The sequence below is a fragment of the Cyanistes caeruleus genome, chromosome 5, assembly GCF_971803275.1.
Source record: "Cyanistes caeruleus chromosome 5, bCyaCae1.hap1.1, whole genome shotgun sequence".
In the NCBI taxonomy this organism is placed as follows: domain Eukaryota; kingdom Metazoa; phylum Chordata; class Aves; order Passeriformes; family Paridae; genus Cyanistes; species Cyanistes caeruleus.
In genome coordinates, this window is record NC_141705.1 from 11,946,783 (window position 1) to 11,962,074 (window position 15,292).

At 41.7% G+C, this 15,292-nt stretch overlaps 1 protein-coding gene across 8 annotated transcripts in view; it reads right to left on the reverse strand.

Moving 5' to 3' along the window:
- Positions 1-10,863, reverse strand: part of KIAA0232 (KIAA0232 ortholog) — a 63,924-nt gene extending 53,061 nt beyond the window's left edge. For 2 of the 8 annotated variants that reach the window (XM_086891239.1, XM_086891235.1), the window contains exon 1: positions 10,229-10,366. The gene's annotated coding sequence lies outside the window, so the exon portion shown is untranslated. Of the gene's footprint in view, positions 1-10,228 lie in introns of all 8 variants that reach the window. The other 6 variants (XM_086891233.1, XM_086891232.1, XM_086891234.1 and 3 more) reach the window with 6 other exon arrangements.
- Between the last annotated feature and the right edge of the window lie 4,429 nt (positions 10,864-15,292).

Sequence of the window (15,292 nt, forward strand, 5' to 3'; positions counted from 1 at the left end):
AAATACACCAAAGACTCAAAAGATTAAAAAAAAAATAAAATTAGATGGCCTTCAATGGAAATCGAGTAAGAGAGATCCCTTGACAGTTTTCAACTAGACAAACCATATCAGGGTCAGGAAATCCCCTAGGCTGAAAATAGTGTATGGCTGAGGGAGTATTTAGGAGAGGTATCACTCACCCTGTTCTTTTTTTGTCCCTAACTGCTCCTTTAGAGATGATGTTGCAGACAAGTACAGGGTTTGTCAAAGCCTTTGTCTGAACCAGTACAGCTGTTCTTATAAAACATTTATGTTTACTATCATACAAGAACAACACTTCAAAAAACAGTTGCTGGAGGAGTGCAACAAGCTGATCCACTCACAGGGCTGCACATTATTAACACATGTGAACTTCGTTAAAAGATGTCAAAACATCAATCCTGTCAGGGATCAAAAACTGAACTATGGGAAACAACTGTTAACAGACAGCAAAATTAGCAGGTGAGACACTTTCACAAAGGGGTCGGTTGCATATCAAAGATCCCAAATTCCTGTCATCTGTGTATTCTTCATTTCTACAAAACAAACATGTATGCAAGCTGGAAAATGTAAAACTTTTAAGCTAAGAAAAAAAGGCAAGACAGAAAGGGGAAAAGCATGACCTTACAGCAAAACCTGAAAACACTGTGTACACCCCAAAATTGGATTTCATAGAATTACAAGTCTGAATGAGCCTTCACAAGAAAGAGTCTTTTGGAAAGGATACAGTAGGCTTGTAAAGAACGATCTCTACAGAGTGGAGACTTATGAAGTGGTCCTTCAGTATATCTAATATAACTGAAAAAAAAATCATTAATAAGCCTAACAGATAAAATTTGGGAAGCAAATTTTATCTTCAAGATGGAAGTATTTCATAGCATCACTCAAGAAACTGTTTCAGGAGGTCAACTCAGTATTAAAGCTGCATTAAAAAAACCACAAAAGGAAGCACTTCATTATGCAATACATAGATACCACTTCTATTTCAATAAACATAATGGAGCTCAGAGCACTTCTGACAAAATAAAACCTGACAAATAAAACAATCTCTGGTACAACAGATTATGCAATTGCACCAGAAAAGTTTAAGTATAGCACATCTGTAACCACCTCAACCTAAAGAATAATATTTCCAAAAACTTTGCTATTTAAGAAGGACTTAAAACTGTTAAAAATACCTCCAATGATTGTATTTAAGAAATGGGAAGATATCTGTAAATTGCCTGAATCTAGAGTAGTGAAATGCTGCCTCACTATTAACAAATGCTGAGCTGCCATTAACAATGGTAACAATTACATTATTTAAGAATTTGTCCAAAGGACTATCCAGCTACCAACAGAGTACTAATAATTCCATTCAATTCTTTAAAAACAACAAGCATAAATACATATGAGAATTTTTTTTTCCAACTTAAGTTTTTTGCTGCCTACACTGGTGTTTGAACCAAATTTTACATTGTTTAAACATGACCACTTTTTAAAAAAATCATAGCTGAAAAATGCAAAAATGTACACATATAACATAACTTAGATGTATGTAACTTTTCAGAAGTTTAAAAACACAAATCAGCATCTAATGACAAAGAACTTAGATAAATATTTTTAACATTAAAAAATAATTAAAACAATGTCACACAAAAACTTAAAGGGATTACTACTGCTGCCAGCACAAGTACCAGCTTGCAAAAACCAGAAGTTTTTATAGTAGTAGTAACTAACTTTCAAAAGAACAACAGCAGCAGCATTTTGACAGAGAAACCTGTGTGGATGACTTGACAGAGAGTTAGTGTAACAGGAACTGCACCACCACTGCACATTGCCATCAATAGAGGACACAGCATTCCACTGCTTCTCTCATCCTCCCCTCCATGCTCCCACCCTCTTGTTCCTGTACTTGACACATGCACCCTGTGGCTGCAGAGATGAACCATATCAAGTTTTTGGTCCAAATAGAAAGATTTCATTTGTGGTAACCCAATCTTCAAAAAATACAAATCAGTGATCAACTTGCTCTCTCACCATGAAATTTCTACAAGTAGCATAAGAGAGGAAGTGGCAACCCGCTATAGGCCCACTTAAGAATAACAAGAAAACATTAGGAAGGCAGGATGCAGAAGCTACATTTTAGCTAATTCAAATCCAAGTCTTTCAGATGATTTTCTTAAGAACACGAAGTATGAAAGACAATCCAGGTACTTCAATAAGTATATTTACTTCCAAAATTTTTACAGAAATTCACTAGGCAACCATATCCTGTACTTGCAATATTCAGCTGATCCAGTCTCAAACAGTAGCCTGGTGATGAAAAAGAAATTATTGGTTCCTTCAGATCTGCTGAGAGAGGCAGGTGTTGCACTGTAACTAGCCCAGAATAGGATGGATCACCAAAGTGTGGAGAATCCAAGAGAATATGTGATAGTGCAGAAGGCAGCATGTGTAGACCTCAGAAACACTGAGGCATTGCCTCACCTCATACTTTACCCTCCTACCACCAGTGTAATTTCAGTTCCACTAAATCAGCTTTCAGACCTTTCTGCTACATTTCTTTTGCCACTGAAGACAGTAGTATAATTTTTGAGTTTTTCAGTTCAAACTTGTAGATGTTATCAGTGTAAAAGAGCAATGCCAGAGACGCGCATCTTGCTCTCCCTTGTTTACCTCAAGTCTATTTACACACGGATTGCCTGGATGGGCTGCTGCTGGGCCTGAGAGATCCTGGGGAGAAGAACTTTTCTAGATGCAACTTCAAGGAGGAGATAGCTACAGTCTTTTCTGTTCAGTCCCATGAGAATCTTCACTTGGACACTATCAAAAGCAGTATCTTTTATTATGTACACAAGCAACAGACCACACATCATTGATTGCCATCACAATAATGCTTCCTCAGATTTTCAGATTTAGGAAAACATAAATGGAGATAACAGACAACAAAACCAAACAGAACTGTGATCACACAGGCACACATATTTTGAGTTCACAAAGACATTTATCTTCAAGATTCTTGGCAGGTAAATTCTGTAAGCTTTCTACTACTCGTGTCTCATTATATTTACTAGCCTTACTATCACCTACAATATATGCAGAACTTAGACACAATACAGGATGCAGTCAAGTAATGGAAACATTAGATATCTCTCTTGACTATTTAATCATTTTCTTTCAAGCTCTTGTCATGTCCTCTATTTACTCAACTTTTAGATCAGTTCAAACTACCTTCTACCAACAGGTACTTGCCTGTGTTTGAACTCCATTCCCAAGAGGGATGCCAATGCTCGGAGGCCCGTGCACCAAGTTACACGAGTGAGCACTAAAACAGACGTGCCCCCAGTCCTGAACACCTCAGTGAATAGACACAGGCACCCATCCATGTACCCCAACATGTGCAGCAGACTCCTCCATGGCACAGGCAGCCACCAGGTGCAATCATCCCCCAGGCCACCAGCAGGACCACCCTGATGAAATATTCAGTGCTCTTCATATCAGCCGGAATCCAGTGGCCACTCTTGTAGTGCAAAACACAAGATTTACTTCAATTAATATACAATTTATTCTTAGGCACACACTACGTCTTTCAGTCAAGCACGGAAAAGGAGAATGAATTATGAATGCAAAGATTCAACCACCAGTGCTCATTTAAAGGCTACGATATTTGTCCTGCTATTTATACTTCCAAGGTTAATAATCCTGTAATAATAAGCTCTATATAAACAGCTAACTAGTTAAAGATCACACCATATATTTTACTCTAGTTTATTAATTCCTTCAATTTGTATGAAGGTCTTTTCTGAATACTTACTATTGATGTTTTCTATACTTAGTCTGCAGTTCAGGGAGTTAATTACTATCTTGCTTTAAATAGCCTCATAAAGAGTTTAAAAACAAATCTAACTTCACCTAACTATATAGCCTTTTCAACAGTTATTTTAAAAAGTTACTATAAATTAAGTTGGAAGTCATATATAAACAATGTTTTCATTAATAAGTGTGTAAAAACTTACAAGATGTGTCAGCCACAGGAGGGTCAGAAAACAGAGTTCTGACAAGTTGAATTTGCAAGCTCTATAACTTAACCAGCGGAGAAGATACTGACTATACGGCACATAAAATATAGTAGGCCTACAAAGGAAATTGTTTCAAATACTTTTCCTCTGCCCCCTACCACCTCTAATTTTTATTCCAAAATATTAGTAAATGAACTTCTATCTATTTATGAAATTAAGATCTGAAATAGGATACTCCACAATTTTGAAGAAAATAGCAAGTCAACATGAAATAATTTCTACTTTAGCATTTCAATTAATTTCCATAGGCATTTATTGTTCAGTCTATGTTGTATGGCTGCCAGGCTGTCTTCTTCCATAAAAACAGTGGTGATATTTGCTACAATATCTCCACTTTTATGATTAAGTATGTTGTTTAAAAACACTACTTATTAAATAAGAAAAATTTACCAACTGAATAGGTAGCACAGTTTAATATTGCTCTTAAAATAATACATTTGCTGCTTGATACTTCAAATGACAGCTGAAAAGGTCATTTTACTAAAATGTGACCAGAAAACCTCTTACAAAAACAGCATGTAAGCATTACATTAATTCTCTTCAAGGAAGTTACTGTACTGTTAACCAAAGCATTTCTTTCACAATTCAAGAACAAAGTTACTAAAAACTGGAACTCTGAGGTTTCTCTGAAGCTAGTAAGACATTCTCTTCAGAGGTTGGTGAAAAAATCATCTACATATGATAAACTAATATCTGAACTTACAGAGACATTTTAAAACTTTTGTGTCACCTCAAACGATTCAACATGACTTCCATCAAAACTGCTATAAAAACAACAATAAAACAAAAATTACTAAAGGTAAATTCAGTTTCACTGTCAAATGCAAGAGTAGACTACACACCAGAGTGAACTTCTACCCCAGAAAACAGAACCAGAAGAGAAATTCACTGAACAGCTGTCTTTAGCTAATTAGTAACAGTAATTAGCTCAAAATCTTCAGAGAGCAGAAACAAGTATCATGAAACAGTAAAAGTTTCTACTGTACTATTAAAAGTAAAGATATGAACTCGACAAATGACTGGAAGCTGGCTCCATTTCTTTCAGGATACTCCAGTGTCCTAAATACAATGCAGTGTTTTGCAGTTGCATATCCACTCAGCCACAGTCTTCAAATTTGTTTCAAGTTCATAATAACACATTACAGTGCCACAAGGATCTAGTGAGAATTAATTACTCATCCAGTGGCAGCAATATGCATTACTGATTTCTTCATTAGTGATTCTTCAAGCAGACCTTTTCCTTTAGGCTAATAAAACTCTTTGTTTTCTTTAAAAATACATATGACACATGCTAAATTAACAAAATAACTTCTTGGATCAATCTGTGTATGTTTTATCACGTTTTCCCATTTTACTGTTGATGATTATTTTCTCAATCTACGTCCTAACTACACTAACACTACCTGGAATGACCCTGAAGAGGATACAGATCCTGCAACTCTGCTCTGCTGCTCTGATGTTAAAGCAGTACCATCTCATGACAGGTTGCTTTATTTTTTCTGGCCTTCAGCTACCCCCAGACTCTTCCTTATCTCTCTCTCTGTACTTTCTTCCACAGTCTATATATCTCATCAGCAATGCAACCATGTCTCCCTTCAGAATTCTTCTACAACCAAAAGCCATCTAACCAAACCATAAAAAACACTCACACAATTAAAAAACCCACAAAAGGGATAACAGCTACTCCTTTCCATATAGCAACTTAAATACAAGCACATGAAAATGAAATTTCACTTGAATTCACTCAGCGGTACAGCTGATAGAAAAGAGCATGCAGGTCTCTTTTCTCAATCCTAGCCCAGCACTTTATCCAGCAGACCTTGTGAAGTTTCCTTGGTAAAATTTAATAGTAACTAGAGAAAGATTTTTAAAAGCTGTGAAAATCCTACAAAATTATTCAGATTTCATCCCTGTTACAATTTATTTTTATTTATTAACAAACTTTTTTGCACAGAATATAAATTCTCATATGCAATCCTTTCTAGAATAAAGCCTAAGAAGTTACTGACAACAAGTAACATTGGCATGGACTGCATATTTGAAATTTCTTCCTCAATACAGCAAAACCCAGAAATTTAAACATTCCCCAAATCATATTAAAAACGAAAATCACTACAGCAAGCATGAGCATGGACTAAGCAGGATATAATTAAACTATTACATGTAATATCAGAACAAAAAAATTAATTTAAATACATCTTAATTTAAATTTCCACACTAATATAATTAAATTATTACATGTAATATCACAAGAGTGAAAAATGAATTTAAATACTTCATTATTTAAATTTCCATACTACTGCCTCAGAAATAAATCTCTTAGACAGGTTCCATATGTCCTCTTTGGTGTCAGTTATGAACAGAATTTAGATGCAGAAACAAAATAAACAGTGTATAGTATTATGCAGGTAGATCCAAACATCCTGTACATGAAATTATAAATGCAGTAGATGATTAAAAATTTAAAATATTCAGTAGCTTCCAATAAAGCTACAGAAATAGCTGATAGTAAGATGTCTGTGAAAGAATAATCTTTGTACTGAATGTTTAAGCTACTCAACCCTTCCCCCCACCCCCAACCACCTTGTAGGCCAGTAAGAGACACATTCAATCTCTTAATATCTATTAAAAATGTACCAAACCAACTTTTAGGTAAGTAGAGCAAGATGCTTTTTAGTAAAAATATTATAACTGGCTCATCTAGATCTTTTTCTACAAAAATATTCTGACAGTCCCACAGTTACACAGTACTTCTGACTAGAAAAATCTGGTAAATTATTTCCAAATTAATTAAAAAAACATAATTTTCTTTCCAATCAGATAATTTTCCCTTTGTTGATGTATTAAAATGTAACTAAGCACACCAATACTAACTTGAACATTTTCATTTTGTATCATATGATTAACTTTAGTTGGGAAAAAATTCTTGGGGCAGGACTATGGGGATGAACAACACAACTCATTTCTGCAATGACATTTACAAATCATCCAACCAGCCTGTCACTTTTCTTGGACAAAATTATGGATTCCAACCTCTGTTCCACAAGACAGAAGAATATCCTAAAAAGAGACTATTCCAATAAACAGAACGTATTAAATAGCTTCTATGAAATCATTTGAATTCCAAGCGCCTTTAGCAATGTAGATAATGGGAGTATTTCCTGCTGCCTCTCCAACTCTACAGGAATTCTAAGTCTTGCCACCTTCACCACACTGCTTTACCAGACATTGTTGCCTAGCCTATTAAAGTACTAAGCTGTTACTTTTAGTTATTGGTTACTGCTTAAAGAAGCAGCAACTGAGATATGATTTTGCTAGGATTCTAGCTAAGTATATAAAGTGTCTATTCTGACTCTACAACATTATGTCTAAAACCCAGTAAAATCCCCCAAGAAAATTCACCTACGCAACCTCTCGGTTGCTTTGTTCCTCCTATTCACCTAGAAACAAGATGCTCAAGATGGACAAATAATGAAGTTTTGAGCAGTATCTAGATCTTCCTCTGTCCCTACTCCTGCTAGAATGCACAGCAAATGAGCAAAGGAAAATGCTGACATCATTTTACCCCTATGGAATTTCTCTAATTTGGATGAATAACAAATAGCAACAACAACAAAAGCAGTAGAGAATGCTGAAATATGCCTATGAAACAGGCATAATAAGGTAGTAAGTTAAGGCCTCCATTTTTATTTCTTGGAACACATATAGATCTATTTGACCCTTACTTTCCTTCCAATTCCAGCACCCGTGAGCAGAAAAGCTGGAGGGTCATATACCAAATTCGAATTTCCAGAATCTGTGGACTCAAAGGATCTTAATCCCAATGGTGCCCCAAACAGATGGATAAAATGCTGTCACTGTACATGTGTTAATATCTGGCAAGCAGAACATGGTGGGGATATACACTGCTGAGGCTTTTAATGGCCTGTCTCAGGATTTCCCCTATAATCGTCAAGTCTTTGAAAATAAATAACATTATGAACATATAACATACTACTCATTTTATTCAAGTCACCTACATCCCTCTTCTATCCCAATGATGAAAAGAGAAGATTTCGATACCTAGATGATATGCTTTATTGACTGGAAGAGAATGACTGTACACTACAATTTTAGCATATCCATACTAACAAGAAACAGCAGATGGAGGATTAGTACAGAATAAAATCTGTACAGTTACATGTCAAGTAACAATCAAGTTCCATGTTATTTACTTTTATAGGGCATATTTTTGTCTTAAACAATAATGAAAAACGTCAATTACTGACTCCCATGGATTGCAAGGAGCTTGCAATACCTAGGGTTTAAGCACTGCAGTGAAGTACTTTGTTTTACACTATTATCTACTGAATCATTATGAGTTCACTTTTGACAGCTAAGAAACCAAAGTCGATCGGCAATTCCCGCTTCATTCCAGGAGCACGGAAGAAATAGATGGTGTACATAAACATTTAAAAGGGTTTGAATGAGGACAAGCAACTACGCATAGCACGGAGGCCTCTGATCCCAAGCTGATAAATTACAGCCCAAATCACTTATACACAGAAAACATCAGAATACAGGAATGTGTTTTATTTGAAAGGAAGGACAAGCAAATCATACTATTTTCACCCTTCAGATCGGTATCAGGTACTGCAATGAGTAATTAAAACAAAGACAAGACAGAAAAAAAGCACCGCACTTTCGGTTTTCTCAAAGTTTCATAACACGACTCAATACGTGTATACTTTTAATAGAGACGACACGAGGAGAAGATGGAAACGAGTTTGCTGGAGCGAAGTGTCAGTTTGTGTCACTTCTGCATTCAGCTATAACCTTCGCCAAACCTTGTCCCCCACCCCGCCCATCGCCCGCGAGAGGCCGCGGCCGGCGGTCCCGCCCCAGCGGCGCCCGGCTCCCAGCGCCCATAGGATGCGGCTCCCGTCAGTCTCCCATCAGCCCAGCTCCGCCTCCTCAAACAGCAGCAGCCCTAGCCCTCCTATCCGCCTTTTGCCTTCAATAGGCCCTAAAGGACAATGCTGCTGGGGGGGGCGGGGGGGAAAGGGGAAAAAAAAAAAAAAAGAATATGGAAAAAAAAAAAAAAAAAGAGAGGGAAAAAAAAAATAGGGGAGAGAGTCCCGCCAGATAGGCCCCCGGGGCTGCGATGTAACGCCGCGGTTCAGCCGGGGCGGTTTCCATCGGCCCCAGCCCGTCTCCAGCTCCCCTCCCCGGTGCGCGGCCGCTGTTGCGTTCTGAACGCTCGCACGAGATGAAAGGTCACGGCGTGAGCACCGGCCGGGGCCGGCACAACCCCGTCACCTCAGCCTCGGGGTCAGGCGGGGCAGACGAGGCGCTGCCCGGATCGGGATCTCCCTACTCCGATCCGAACCGCCGCATCCTCCGCTTTCCCGTCTGCTGGCGCCGGGTGACACCGGCGCGGGCTGGCACCCGAGGCGGGTGGGTGCCGGGTGCCGCCTTCCCTTCCCTCCTTCTCCTCCTCTGCTCCCGGGCGTGACCCGGCCCGAGGGCACCGAGCCGCGGCTCCCGCTCCAGGCTGGCGCCTCCCTCCCGGCCGCGGCGCAAGCCGCTCACCTGGCGCCGGGTCCCGCCGGGATGGAAGAGCGCGGAGCCGGCGGCACCCAGAGAGGGTTCAGCTCCCCTCCCGGGCAGCGCTCTGACCGGGGCACCCCCGGCCGGGCCCCCGGCCCCGCCCCCGAGCCCTGCCCGACACCGGCCGGCAGCCGCCCCCCGCCCGGCCCCCGGCGCTCCTGTCACCCCCTCCCCGGCCCCTTCCTCCCGCGCCCCCCGGCACGCTCCCGCCGCGTTGCGCCAGGCGCAGCCCAGGAGCGGGACGCGCCGTCCCGGGAAACCGTCCTCCTGGAGGGACCAGGCCCGGCCCCGCAACTCCTCCTCTTCCCGGGCTGTTAGCGGAGAAGGCAGAGATGCGCGGGCCTTCCCGGCCGTGGGCCGAGCCGCTGCCCCGGCGCTCCCGGGGGTCCAGCCCAGCTGTCCCAACGCAGCGGCGGGAAGGAAGCGGGGGAGGGGAAGGGCGCCCGCCGCCTCCTCCCGGCTCCGTCCTCCCGTTCCACGAGCAGGGCGGCTGCCAGTCTCCTTCCCTCCCTTCAGCCCTGCCCCTCCCTCTGCTCCCCGGGCCCGTGGCGGGCATTTACCTGCCGTGGCGGCGCAGAGCGGGGCCCTGGGGCCTCTGGCAGCCGGAGGAGGCGGCGGACTCCGTCCCGCTGCTGCCGTCCCCGAGTGAGGCGGGCGGGACGGAGCCGGGACCTGCCCCGGGAGGCGTTACGTAAACCGGCGGCGGCGGCGGTTCCAGCGCCACGGGGAGGGAAGGAGGGAGGGAGGGGGCCGGGCCGGCCGCTCCGTCACCCGGCAACGGGACTCAGCGCCCCGGCGGACCGCGCCGCCGGCTCCGCCCCGTATCCCTCCGCCCAGAGGGCGGCTCGAATCCCTGATCCCAGAGCCGTGGGGCTGCGCTGGGCGGGTGGGAACGGGATCGCCAGCATCGGCCCGGTGGGCGGGATACGGGGGACGATGGGACCGCTCCGCTCTGTCTCGCACCCATCCCTCTCCCTAACTCTGTCGTCGTCCGTAGGGCCTGGGCGACTGCGAGCCGCTTTCATGTCGGGCCCGCGGCGCAGGAAGGGCGGGGGGAGGAGGGGAAGTGTCCTTTGCCCTGGTTGTACAGCCTCCCGCCCGCCGGGAGAGCGCCGCGCTGTCCGCCCCAGGAGGCAAGCGGCGGGCGAGGCGCTCGGAAGTCACCGGGAGGGCGGCGGGAGCGGCGCCGGCCCTCGGTGGCGTGGCCGGATCCACCCGCGCCCCTCAGGAGGGCTGTGCCGCCGGGGAGGGGAACACCCAGGCAGGGCCGGCGCAGGAATGCGAGGGAGGGAGCGGGGGATAATGATGGAGCGTAGCGGTGTTTGTCATGTGAGGTCCTTTTGAAATCCTGAACGACTCCGAGGGCAAGGTTAGCAAATAAAAGTTTATTTTACTGCGCAATGAAAGCCCGTCTGGAAGGGAAGTCGTCTCCTAGAAGATTGTTGCCACTGAAAGTCGGGTTTAGTAGGTGAGCTCCTCGGGAGCCACGGAGATTTTGTTCCAATTGATTAAATGCCAGTGTAATCACAACTGTTTACACAACCGTGGAGTAATGAAAGAACATTTTTAACATAATAGATGGGTGAAAATGGGCTATTGTAAGGCTGAAAACATGACAAGACACACCAAAGTACTCATCAAGCTTCTTAATTGGGAAAATAATGATGCCCTTTTCAGGTGTACGCTACCACCCTACATTTCTCAAATACGTGAACGCATATGGGCCTAAGGAAAGTCAATATTATGTAAAATGTCAAAGTAAGTCTTCTGCCTGTGTAATCCTGAGGTTTTCTTCCTTCTGCTCACTGTTCAACGTGTGGCTCCTAGAGTTCCGAAATGCAGTATGTCATCCATGTTGGCTCACACTGCTTCTTTTGTGCATGACATCTTCAGTCACTGGAACCAAGATTGCCTTTGAAAACATGATCCCCCAGTACCAGATGTGGTCCCATTTAGGCCTTTCAACAAGTTAAGTCTGTATATAAAAAATACATCTCATAAGAAACATGAATGCAAACACTGCCTCCCAGCCTGTATACTCATTTCCTGATACAGAGCAACATTATTCTTATTTTTATTTTAGCTGGGGTTTGCCAATTTTGAACATCCTTAGCACCTAATTTAGTCATAAATCTGATTTAGGCTAGCCAAAAGTTAAGTATGCAGGCTTGTGTAGCTACATGAACTACCAGCATTCTCTTAAATGCCGCTGAGGCAGTAATTGATGTCCTATGAACGTGCAGTTAATCAGTTACTTTCTCCAAACCTTTCAGGAGTATTTTTGGAGAAATCTAAAGAGAAAGTAGTGCTTTAAACTGTGTGATAAAAGGATAGAATTGTTCTCTGAACCATTTAATTGCTGTTCGAGTTATTTTCTTGTTTTGAAAAGCTAAAACTGAAATGCTTTGGGGAAAAAATCCTGCTGACTGTTTTCTGCTGAGTCATTGCCCGGGTTTATCAGAAGCATTTCACAACCACTGTAACACAACTCGCGCCAATCACAATCAAATATCTTTTTGTTCAGGAGCTCAGAATTTGAATTCCTCTTTACAAGGTAGAGTAAAATATTCTAAAATACAGGGCACCTGGGATTTGTCAGTAGTATTAATTGGCACCAATTTAAATCAATCTCCACGCATATCCTCAATGTATTAGTAATGTATATCATCAATACAAATCCACTTACACTATTTCACCCTTTCTAAACATTTTTTCTCTGAAAGCTCTGTAGAAGGAATAGATGCTCAGGACATTGGTGTTCTCCTAGTGGAGCAAGTCAGAGCATGGAGGCCAATGACAGATCATTCTGAATATTCACATAGTTGCTGTGTGACATTTCAAATTGTTCCAGTTCTGGTTTTGTGGTCACATCTTCGGAATCCTGACAGTGGAACTTTTTTTGTTTGTTTGTTGGTTTTTGTTGGGTTTTATTTTCCTAACAACCAACCCAGTTCTGATCTCCATTTGGCAAGCATTTCAGAAACAGCTGGTACATGACCATATGCTGTGCTGGCACTGCTGTGAGCTTATTTCCCACTTGTCCTCCTGGTCAATCAGAGTTGCTCCATGTGCTGAAGGACAGCTGGTCCCTTGGCATGCAAAGCAGCTAATGAACTTTTCCTTCAAAAAGCCATAGGGATAGAGCACATGAGCTGCAATCAGTGGTTTTTCCTTTCTCAAGTGCTATCAAAGATGGAAGTTTTCTATGGGAACCCTGTTTATTGCCTCTGTGTGACAACCTGCACACTGTGAGAAAAACTATGTGGGTGTGCATTGTAGGTGACAGCACTTGTTTGGAAGACTAAGGCTAAATGACCTGTGTTGAAAAGAATGCTAAACCATAACTGAGTGACTGATGGATGGACTTGTGCCTTTAGCTGTCAGCCTCAGCAAGTAGCACCATTTCCCTTTTTCATTGTGATCCCTGCTGTAAGGGTCTCCAATAAATTTCTAAAAATGTATCCATTGCATCATATAGTATTTTTTCCTTTAAGTAGCCTACTGAAGGAAGAATTGCACAGGAGTTCAGTATTACATAGGCACAGTAAGCATTTTATTGTCAGCCATTCCTCTTACTTCCTTAAAATCAGGCAGTTTATAATATTTCCTAAAATTTCCTTGTAGGTGCAATAAAAATCCCCTGATTTTCCCTGAGCAGAGATTATGTATCAGTTAACTTTGAAAGTCATGATAACAAATCATTAGATAATCCTCTTGTTCACAGTTCATAAACTGTTCATTTGAAATGCTTGATAAAAAAAATCTGCCCATTCAGCATTTTAGAAAAGGAGATACAATACCATTCGTGGGGGAATATATGTAGTTTAAGAACTTAAAAGATCATCTAAGTGCGTGGAATCTAAATATACACATAAATTCATAATGTGTTTTTAAAATCTAGAAAATGGATGTATATTAAAGTAAACTGAAAGAGGGAATATCCAACAGACTTGTGATGAATTTTATTTGAAATCTTGATGCACAGATTGAAAGTTTTTTACTTCTTTTCAGGGTCCTTTTCAGGTTTTGAGCAAAGATGTTCACACCTCCCAGAAGCAGTAACTCGGTTCAAATGACACGTTCAAAAGGCATTCTTCAGCACTAGATCAGGTTTCAGATTCCTTTTTACTGATCCCTCTTTCCTAATAATATCCCTGTGCAGTGAAAAACCAAGCTGTACATAACCACAGGATCAGAGGACCACTCTGTTGTCGGCATCAAGGAGCTCATCTATTGCAATGAGTGGAATGTGACATTAAATTTTAGGGGGTGTAATATATGTTGGTATAATTCGCGTTTTATTGTACATGTATAAAATCATGTACAAAGCATTTTTCATGTATCAAACACAAAGGATTTGGGATTGCAAAAGCTGCTGCTGAGAACCCAGGAAGAGGGTAATTTGCAAGAGAACGGGGATGGCACTGGAAGAGGATGGGTCCACCCGGGCACGATGGGCCTACAACGACCCAGTGATTAACGCCTGATACCGATCTATCTAATTCCTCAGGACCATACATCTTCATGTCCAATTCCCTAAAATCTACTCAAACTCTCTTCCCTCTGGGAAATCTCATCAACAGACCAGCAGCTGAAATATGAACATGTAACAGCACAAGAAGGACAAAAAGACTGAAGTGGCATAGCCTCAGGCAGAAAAAACTGTATAAAACTCGCTCTCCGAAGGCCAGTTTGTGAACTTTGGGGGAACCAGTGCGATAGAGGCTGGTTCAGAGTTCACCCAGCGCTGACCCCTGGCTCGACGCTGGCTTTGATTGTGGCTGTTCTGAAATTCGATTTTGCACATTTTTCAATAAAATCCTTATTGATAAAATTTGACAGATTTCATTTATAACAGTGGGGCTTTCATTAGGCCACAGTTCAACCCGTTTCCTTTCAGACTTCTCCCAAAGAGGTTTCAATATCTTTAATAAAACACACTAGCGTGGTGAGCTTGGAAGAGTCATTTGAAAAATCAATTACATAATTCAAAGTAAATTTATTTTCTATTTAATGCTATTTGATCACTATAACCTCAAAATATATTTTTGTTTTCTTTGAACACAAAATGCATGTAGGAAACTGTCACTGAAACTGCAGGTCAGGCAGCACTGTTCTGTAACAAAGTGTCTGGGCTCAGTGTTGGTATTTCTTTAGGACTCTTTTTTTTTTTTTTTTAATTAATTTGCTTCAGTGTTACTGTTAGCCTTTTTCATCCTGCAGCACTAACAATTGAGAAACCCTAATAATACCTTGAGAAACCTTTGGGCAGCCCAAAGTAATACATGAACAGGACTCTGGGGCTGTGTACATAAAACAGACCACCTGAGGTCTATTTTAAAGAGTACTCAGAGAAAATGATAAAGAACCATGGCAATTGTCTACAGCAGTTTGGACAGCCAACCAGTGTAAAAAGATTACAAAAAATGAAAACATTGCACTGCATAATGAATGTAAAGGTCCAAGTACCTATATGCAGCATTTGAAACCATACACCAAGGAATAGCTTTCACTTTTGGTGTAATGAAAGGACTACAGGAAGTACAGTGTTACAAACACGAAATCATTTTCACAAGTGACAAAATACAAAGCAAGTATTACATGCAGTTGCATTTTAAGGACAG